The sequence below is a fragment of the Protopterus annectens genome, chromosome 12.part0, assembly GCF_019279795.1.
Source record: "Protopterus annectens isolate FY-2018-M chromosome 12.part0, PAN1.0, whole genome shotgun sequence".
Classification (NCBI taxonomy): domain Eukaryota; kingdom Metazoa; phylum Chordata; order Ceratodontiformes; family Protopteridae; genus Protopterus; species Protopterus annectens.
Window position 1 is genome coordinate 1440231906 of NC_056746.1, and position 9868 is coordinate 1440241773.

The following is a 9868-nucleotide window of genomic DNA, read 5'->3' on the forward strand; positions in this document are numbered from 1 at the left end:
AGATAAAATACAATGTGTTAAATGGCAAACATGCTTCTCAAAAGTCTTCGTTTTTGGTAAACATGTTTTTCATCCTACATAAAAATAACCATTGGTGTTCTCCAGGGCTCAATCCTAGGTCCTCTACTCTTCAACATTTTTATCACTATCTTCATACTGCAGTGGGCAAGATTTCCTGGTTCAGTATGCAGAAAACTCTATTTAGTTGGTCAGATCCAGGTCTGAACAACTATTATACAACAATCTTATTCCTCCATTAAATCTTTTCTGAATCAATCAAGTCTTTTGCTGACCACACCCCCCCAAAAAAAAAAATCTACGTTTCTTTCGAAAACAGTACTCAATACAAAAATGCATTAGCTGTATCACACTCACAAAGTTCTCACACATACTAAATTACTCAGGGTCACTACTGATAATCTAAAATGTTGCCTACACAAACAAAATGCTATAAAAAAGACCCATATAGATCTAGGTTTCCTGCACAAAGCATCTCCCTACCTTGCAATCTAGAAAGATCACTGCCCTGTCATATTTATTGCCATCTCTTTCCTGTGGCTCTCCCCTACTCACAGATGTTAACTCCTCCCTTTTATAGGTTTACAGATTCATTGGTAAGTACAAGGCTAACTGCACTTGCAGGCCATTTTAAGCCTAGCCAAATTCACTTTTAGTAGTACAAGAAACAAAACTGGAATGATGTTACAATAAAATAACAAAATTTGCTACCCACCTTCCAAGTAAAACCCATCAATGCCTAATACTCATCAAAATAAACTGGTTGGAATTCCCCAACTATCAAAAATTCAGTCAGTTTTAAGCTGCCCCAGAGTATACTTTATCACCCTGACAAATGTCAAGCACTGAAGACAGTAATACTATGGCACTTCTCATCTAGATACCTCAGGTCTAAGGACACATATCTTGCCCAAGTCTGTAGACAAAACAATAATCATGGTGAAGAAATATATTCCTCATATGTATCCAAATGCTGGAATACTCTCCCACAAAACCGAAGACAAGCCATAAATACAAAATACTTCAAAGCAAACTTTAAGACCTGCCTGTTAGTTTCCAAGCTCTGCTCTTGCAACTCTTTACTGGGCTAAATGTTGCTATAACTCTGTCCCTGTCCTCTGTCTGTAGTGTCATTTTAGTCTTCTTGCAAAATCCAAGCTCCTGGGCTTTCATCAGAAGACACAATAGTTTGGGTACACTTAGAAATTCTTAACAGTCTGCTATTTAGTAGTAATGCCATAAACAAATTTTAGTAACCTAATAAAAGTTCCTAACATTACCATTGCTAATTAGACCTGAAATGTAAATCTGTGGAATATAATGATTTTTAGCAGCATTCTCTTCTGTTTTTGTTTTTATAGGTAAGTACAAAGTTCAAACCCTGTATCACCTGTACTGTTTCTGTAAGCTCACTTCAAATATATCAGCTATTAAACTGTGAATAACATTTTACTAAATCATGTGTACTATCCACTCTATAATATAATTTGCTAGGTATTGATAGGAAATTCTCTAAGCTGTGCTTGTGAATTATAAGCATTACAATATAATTTCAGCTCTACATCCATCTGATGTATTAAGTTTCATTCAGATATGCAAGGCACACATTTATTTATTTATTTATTTGCAGTTGGTTTACCAGTATAGTCCATTGGGCCAAGATGAACCCGTTTTCAATGGAGTCCTGGGGAGAAAAGCTCCATTAACAAGGTTATATAGTTATACAAATGTAATAAAAGATTAGCAATCAAGTTATCAATACAATGCAATTACACAGTTAGAGCATCATACTGGTGTTGACTATTGCAGATGGTACTTTCTGTAGAAGTGATTCAGATTGCATTATATACAGAGTTAAAATACAGTATTTACAGAATTGTACAAATTATAGTTTGTAGATGGTACATACTATAAAGTGAGTCATATTGCCATAATTGTAGAATTTTACAGAATTACTATTTAAGGATATAGAATCAATGTATCTTTACAAGTGGTACTTACTGTAAAACATAAAACTTGTTTCAGTATGTCCACATTAAGAGTCTAAATTTCAAGTGATATTTCAGATGAGATTGTTAGGTAAGGCATAGAGATTGATTAATTTGAGATTAGGAAGCTAGATAGAAGGATGCTAGTTACTACAATAGGAGAGGCAGATGCAGGGGAACTTATTAGCAGAAGGAGGAAGAAAATGAGGTAGTTTTGAAAATATGAGGGTGGATGAAAGAGCATTGAAATTATGGAGGGTGGGTGCAAGAGCATTCCCACTGCGTTAGTAGATGAGAGTAAAGATATTTTTTGAAAATAAAGTCGTTGAAGGTGGTACGAATAGCTGGAGGTAGGGAGTTCCAGAGACGTGCTAAACTATAAGATAAACTTTTTTTTACCTGGGGGGGCGTAATGGTATGTGTAGTTCAAGTAGGTTCTGGTTATTGGTTCTGAGTTGTCTGTTAGGAAGGTGCATTTTAAAGGTATTGGAAAGAGATGGACATAGCAAGGGTTTAAAGATGAGCTTGTGGGCAAGAGTGAGTTGAGAATATATATGAGTTGGTTGTGTAGTTCTAACCATGCTAGTTTGTGGAGAGAAAAGCAATGGTGAGTAGATGCTTTGTGGCCATTAGCGAATTTGGCTATTTTATTGTTGCATGAGGAGAGTTGTGTTTTGAGGGAAGATTGTAAGTTAGTCAGGAGTGGGGCACCATACAGAAGAGAGGGAACAAGGAATGAGGAAGAGAGAGTTATTTTAGTAGTGGGTGTAAGGAAATGATTTTGTCAGTAGAGCATACCTAGTTTTTGATGAGTCTTTTTGATATTAAGTTGCATGTGGGAATGGAATTTCAGCTGACTGTCAATTTGAACACCAAGTAACTTAGTCTCTGGCACCAATTCCAATGATGTATTGTTGTTACTGGTGATTAAGAAGGAATTTGTGTTGGCAGAGATGTGTTTAGAGGGAGTAAAAACCATTAATTTGGTTTTAGAGGCATTTAATGCTAGATGGTTTGTTTTCATCCATTGTTCAGTGATAGAGAATGCATCTTGTGTGAGTTTTTGGAGTACTGGAATGGATGTGGCAGAGCAGATAATGGTTGAATCGTCTGCATATTGAATAATATTTGAGAATGGTATAGAATTATGGAAATCATTTATGAAGATGTTAAATAGTAGAGGACCCAATATGGAGCCTTGGGGTACCCCAGTTGGAGTACTTAGGAAAGAGGAAGTGGCTTTTTTCCATTTAACAGCTTGAGATCTATTAGATAAGTAGCTAGAGAACCAGTTTAATGAGGAGGGACATAGGTTAAGTTGGGAGAGTTTATTAAGGAGTAGTTTATGGGAGATAGTGTCAAAGGCTTTTGAGAGGTCCAGTAGTAGGGTAGAAACAATATGTCCAGAGTCCCTGGCCTTGTTTATGGTTTCTAAGAAGGAGAGGAGGGCTGTCATAGTACTATGGCCGGGTCTGAAGCCATGCTGGGTTGGAGTCAGCAGGTGATTGTCTAAGAGATAGGGAAGGAGCTGCAAATGGATACACTTTTCAAGGAGTTTGGATATGGGAGACAGAATAGCTATGGGACGGAAGTTTGTAGTATCATTATTATTGCCACCTTTGTGCAGAGGTATGATAAAGGCCTTTTTCCAGATTTGGGGTACTTTGCTTTCTTGGATCGAGCGGTTTATTAGTATACTAATGGAGTAGGCAATGGTTTCAGCTGCTATGCTAAGAACGTATGAAGGAATATTGTCTGGGGCATTAGAGCAAGGCTTTAGTTTCTGGATCAGCTTCTTTATGGTAGATGTGGGGATAGGTTTTAGTGAGAAAGTAGGAGAAAGGGGGGTGATGTATTGGAGGGTGGTGGTTCTGTGGGGGGAAAGAGAGAGGTAATAGGAGTGGAGGGAGGGGTATGAGAGGATTGGGGTGAGATTGGGGATGTAAAGGTGTCAGTGAATGAAGAAGTTAGCTTGGAAATAGAATTTATGAAAAAAGAGTTAAATTGTGTAGCCAAATCAATGTCTGAAGTGTTGGGGTCTGGGCTAGGGGTGGCTGTTTTGCCAGGATTGATAAGGGTAGAGATTCCTTTCCAGAATTTTTGAGGATTTGTCTTATTAGTATTTTGGTGTATGGAAAAATAGTTTTGTCGATCTTTAATAACAAGCCATTTTACTTTGTTTCTAAGTGTTTTAAATTCATTGTAGGTGAGTGGGGTTTTACTTTTATCGTAAAGTCTCCAGGCCTTATCTCTATGGTGCATGGCTGTTAGGGTGTCTTTGGTTAGCCAGGGGGTAGTTTTTAGTTTTATTCTTTTGGTCCTGATGGGAGCATGGTAGTCTAGAAGGTTCAGGAAGGTTGTGTTGAAATGGGCCACGGCATTATCTAGGGGTAAAGCACGCAGAATGTTCCAGTCAACTAATTTGAGAGAGTCCGAGAAAGCTACTGGGTTGAAGTTTTTATGATTGCGGGTAGTAATGTAGTTGTGAGTTCTTTGCATAGGCGCTTGTAGTCGATAAGTGAAGATAGGAAGGTGGTCACTAAGGGAGTCTGGAAGGGTACCACTGACAGGGAAGTAATGAGGGTGGGAGACTAGAATCCAATCTAGAATACTACCTTTGAGGAGAGTTTTAGATGGGCGAGTAATGTCATTAATTAGTTGTGAGAAGCTGTAAAGGTTGATATTGAGTGGGCTTGAGGGAGAGTGAATGGCAGACCAATTGATATTGGTGTCACCCAAAATTATGATTTCATTGTTAATGTTGGTGGAGAGCCAGCAAAGAATATTCTCAAGAGTGGTAATATTGTCACCTGGGGGAATGTAAAGGGAGGCTATACATATGTGCTTGAATTTATTGACTTGGAGTAGTGACAGGAGTATTTCAGCATTGTTAAAAGTGGGGATGGGTTTGTTATAAGGGGTGACTGACAAGGAGGATGAGTATAGTAAGGCAACCCCACCTCCTTTTTTTTGGGTCTGCCTTTTCTGATGATTGAGTAATTTGGTGGTATAATCTCCTGATCCTTTATATGGGGTTTTAACCAGGTTTCAGAGATAGATAGGATATTGGGTTTATTATATGTAAGCCAAGCATGAAGGTTAGGTACTTTGTTAACTATACTTTGGGAGTTTATAGAGGTGAATAATATGTATTTATCTACATTGGTAGAGATGGAGGGGCCAGGGTTGGGGTGGATATCTCCTGAAAGTAGTGAGGTAGTTAGAAAAAGGGTTAGGTAGGAGAGATATTTGGACTGCTTAAAGGTTATGTTGGTCTTTATTATTTGAGTAAGGGGTTTGTTTTCAACTATGGTATTAAGGTTAAATGGAGTGTTGAGAATCTTATAAGTGAAGAAAAGATGGTTTTGTATAGGATAAATATGTGGAGATATTGTGGTGTAAGTTTGTAAAGGAGGTGAGTTGAGATGTATTGTTGTGTGGAAGGCCTGTGAATGGTTAAAAAGTGTGGTCTGAGTGAGGTAGTGAATGTAGACCATACTGAGGAATAGTATTAGAAGAGTAAAGGAAGATATAGGTTTTAGGAGCATTGTGAAGATGGGTCCGAAAGGTAGGGGATGCAGATGGTAGTAAGCAGTTTGTAGGTTATAGAAAGTAAGTTTAGTAGGGTTCTGTGTGCAGGAGGTAGTAATGTGTCTAGGTAAGTGTGGGAGGGGAAATATGTAAGGTTAATATGAGTGGAGTAAGGGAGGGTGTAGGTTTGAGTAGAGGACACCAATTGGTGGGATGGATTTCCTAGAGGGAGGAAAGCTGATTAGTGTGGGTGTGGGAGGGAGTGGTTATAGAGAGAGCAATAGAGTGTAATTGGTTAGGTGATATTGTGGGTGTGGTTGTGGAGGTATAAATGTAGATGTAGTGGGGGCGGGTGGGAATTGGGGGTAGGGTAGGGGAGCGGAGTGAGCCCACAGGGTGAACAGAGCGGGAAGAGCCAAGAGCCAAGGAAGACTATCAGTAGAACTGTTTAGTGGAGAAGGTGAGTACAAGGGACCAGTGATTAGTGGAAAGGAGTAGCAGCAAGCTTTTAAAGGAAGGAGTGAGAGAGAGAGGCTAGTGAGTTAAAGCTTGTAAAAGATACCGGGGAAGAGAAAAAGAAATAGAAGTCAGGAAATAGTGGGGAGAGGGAGTCACCTAGTGAAAGAATGTCAAGGTTTCACCAGGGAAGAAATCACAAGGCTGGGTCTATTATGGGAAGAGAGTCTGGTAAAGGAGAGGGTGAGACAGAGGAGACCTAATATAGAAGACACAGGGCTAGCTAGCTTTTGGCTGCTGGGTTTCCTGGCAAGGGAAAAATGCTGAGTGTCAATCAGGGCTTTAGAATTCTTAAAAGTACAGGTTTAGCAGCTGTTGTACATACTTTATTAAATCCTTCTATGAGGTGCTTAATCCAATTCCCATTCAGGGTTGAGGCAATACAATTTGTTTTAGTATGGATCAGATGTAGGCATCCAAGCCAGGCTCAGTCAGGTGTTTCAGGGTAGGAAAGCTGGAGAATAGGAGAGAGATATAGAGAGGGATGCACTTCAGATAAAACAGTTGCAAAACACCATTAGCGTACACTAGCACAAACCTTAAACAGATGCAATCACGTTATCTTACTGTCTAAATACTAACGTATAAGTACAAACTTATAAGCTTATAGGTAGCTAACATAGAGAGAGAGAAACACTTCAGATAAACAGCTGCAAAACAATGCAGTCAGCGTACACTAGCACAAAACCTTACACAGATGTAAGACACAATTAGCTTACTTCACCAGTTTATACTAGCAATAGCTTAGAATTATATAGGTTAAATACAAGCTTCTAACCAGCATGGGCATCTCATTACAAATAGTCTGTGTAATATTAGTATTCTAGTGTTCAGGACAGAGCAGAAAATATTGCGACACAGTAAGGCAGACCCAGTATCAAACATTTAAGAACTTCAGATGATTTGATATAACATGATAATATGCAAGAGGCTGCAGGGAATTCAAATAACCTGTTCCGCTATAATATAGAAGCAGTGCGATATGGGCTAGTGGTTGTTTCAAAGAGGTAAATCATCTAAACAACTAAACAACAGTGGAATAAGCCTTCTGAGTGGGATATTGACTATATAGTCTCAGTAGAACACGTGCTAAGGTTGGCGTTGTCGCCGACTATTATCCAGCGCTCATGGTGAAATATATATAGGTGGCGGTAACTGTGTTGCTTTAAGGCTACCAAAACCTTGCTTTTAGCAATAAAAAATAGTGTAAAATGTTAGATAAGTAAAGATACGCAGTCGCCTGAACTTTGCTTTTAGCAAAAAAGGCTATTGTGCAATGTTTAATTGAGTAGAGGGACTCAAACGCAGTTCCCGTTCCTTGCGTGCTATTTAAGCCTATGGCAAGTAAAAGATGTGCCCTGAAATGCTTCCTTAAAATATAATATGCATGTAGTTTGGGGTATGGCTAGTGAGAGATGTGCGCTGAATACTTGATCGCACATACAAGCGGTGTCGATATCTTAAAAAACAAAAAAATAAGTCTGTAGCTTGTAACCCCTGTAAAATATGTGGCGCAGCTCTAGAATAAGCCAGCATTTAAGTAATGGACGCTAACAACTCTCCATGTAATTGAATCCTTGGTCAGACAGTCATACTCAGTTGCTCATGACACTAAGCTAAATTGCTAATGGTAGTTAAGGCATAGAGAACTATAACCTACCAAGAATTCCATTCCTGTTTGTCTATGCTATGTGTGAACCATGTGGTTCATTTATGTACATATTGTAGGAATTGGATTCACCATCAAGCAGGAATACTTTTCCGACATTAAAACAGGAAATAAAGGAGGAGTGAACAATACTAGTCTAATTGACATGAGACAAAGAGGCAGGTGCATTATTTTTGCAGATTCCAAACAGCCAGAAACTGGGACTATTATGATCTGCTGGGTACAATCTTGTCAGCTAGTGGCATGCTTCAATAATAGTCTGGCACATGGTTTGTATCAGGAAGTAGGCCCAAAATCATATGTATATAATCTACATTGGATGTACTGCATTGTCAACAGGCATTAGTTGATATTAGTGCTTGCATATGTAGTCTTACAGGGTGATGATGACATTAGTGTAGTAATCTGAACATCATGAATTGATAGATGTTAGGAATGTGGGAATAAGCATTGTAAATTCAAGAAATGCAGCCCTGAGGATGTCTTAAGGAAAGTGTCACTTATAAGTGAATTATTTTCCATGATTGCTTCTAGGTCCTTAGATTACCTCTGTATGATTACATGTCTATATTCAACATTTTAATGATCTTTCCTCCATCTTCTTTCTAGGTTCATATGTAACTACTAGGCCTCTGTCCAGCAAAGCCACTGCAGTGATCCCCGAGGTAAATTTTCTGTTTCCCATCCACTCGTCAAGGTTTCTCTTGAAGAGTGTTAGTGAGGGGCTCTGCCTAATGTAGATTGGAATCCTGTTTCAAAGCATGGGGAGTCTCTGGGACAGGAATCTATCCATCCAGCATGTCCTATTTATCATTGTGGTGAGGTTTAGATCCCTAGAGTGTGTGGCTCTTGGGGATTTGTTTTTATTTTAGGTGGAGCATGTCCATCAATTCTGGGTTGGACATGGCCTTGTATGTCAGGCAGAGATCACCTCTGAGTAAGTGGTATGCAACCGAGTACAGCTGGAGTTTCTTCAGTCAGGCTGCATAAGGCATATGTTTGAGGCCAGTAATCCTCTTGGTGTGGTACTTGTAAGGTACATCCCAAATGGGGCATTGTACTCTAGGATGGGTCTGATGAGTGATGAGTAGAGGGGCACAATAACCTCTTTTGTTCTAGATGTGAACCCTTTTGTGATTAGGTGGGCCACATAGAATGATTTTCTAACCACCTTGGCAATATGATTATCAAAGGAGAGATTACTATCTATTTGGGTCCCCAGATCCCTTATTACATTTTCTGTATTTAGGGGACTACCACGTATGTGGTAATTCATGGGTACTTTGTTTTTTCCAAAGGGGATGACTATGCACTTTTTGGCATTTAGCTTGAGGCCATGATTTTGACACTAGGTATCCGTCTCAGTGAGACCCTTCTGGAGGATGTCTGTATCAGCTGGAGAGTCAATTATGGTCCCCAGTTTGCAGTCATCTGCGAACTTGGTCAGCCATAGTCCTCCTGTGCTTGCCTGTACCTCTGAGAAGTATATACTGAACAGGAGGCATCCCAGGACTGAGCCCTGGGGGGTGCCACTTGTAACTGGTTTAGAGTTGGACCTAGAGCCTGAAGCTCTCACTGTGTGTGTTCTATCCATGAGACAATTAGCAACCCATCTCGTGCCGTAGGGGATTATGTTCAGGCTGGTGAGCTTGTCTATAATACCAGAATGGGGAATGGTGTCAAAAGCCTTTGCGAGGTCTAGGTAGGCTGTGTGGACCTTCTTTCCCTCATCTAAAGCCTTGGTAACTGTCTCGAAGAAGTCCACCAGGTATAGGAGGCATGATCTGCCTTTAACAAAGCCAAACTGGATAGGGTCCAATGTTTGAAGGTTCCCAATGTCTCTGTTAATGGATTCCATGATGATGCACTCCATAGCCTTGCAGACCAGGCTAGTCAGGCTTATAGGGTGATAGTTCCTGGGATCTGTTGTGGCTCCCCATTTGTGGAGCGGGATAACTGTTGCTGTGCACCACTCTATGAGTACGTAGCCTGTAGAGAGGCTGAGTTTGAACAGTGTGCTTAGGTGAGGGGTTAGTTTATTTTGGAGCTCATGTAAGACACAGCCTGGGACACCATCTGGTCCCAATGAATCTGTATTAATGTCCAAATATTATTCTTATGTACAAAATCTTGTAATTGTAAGTAC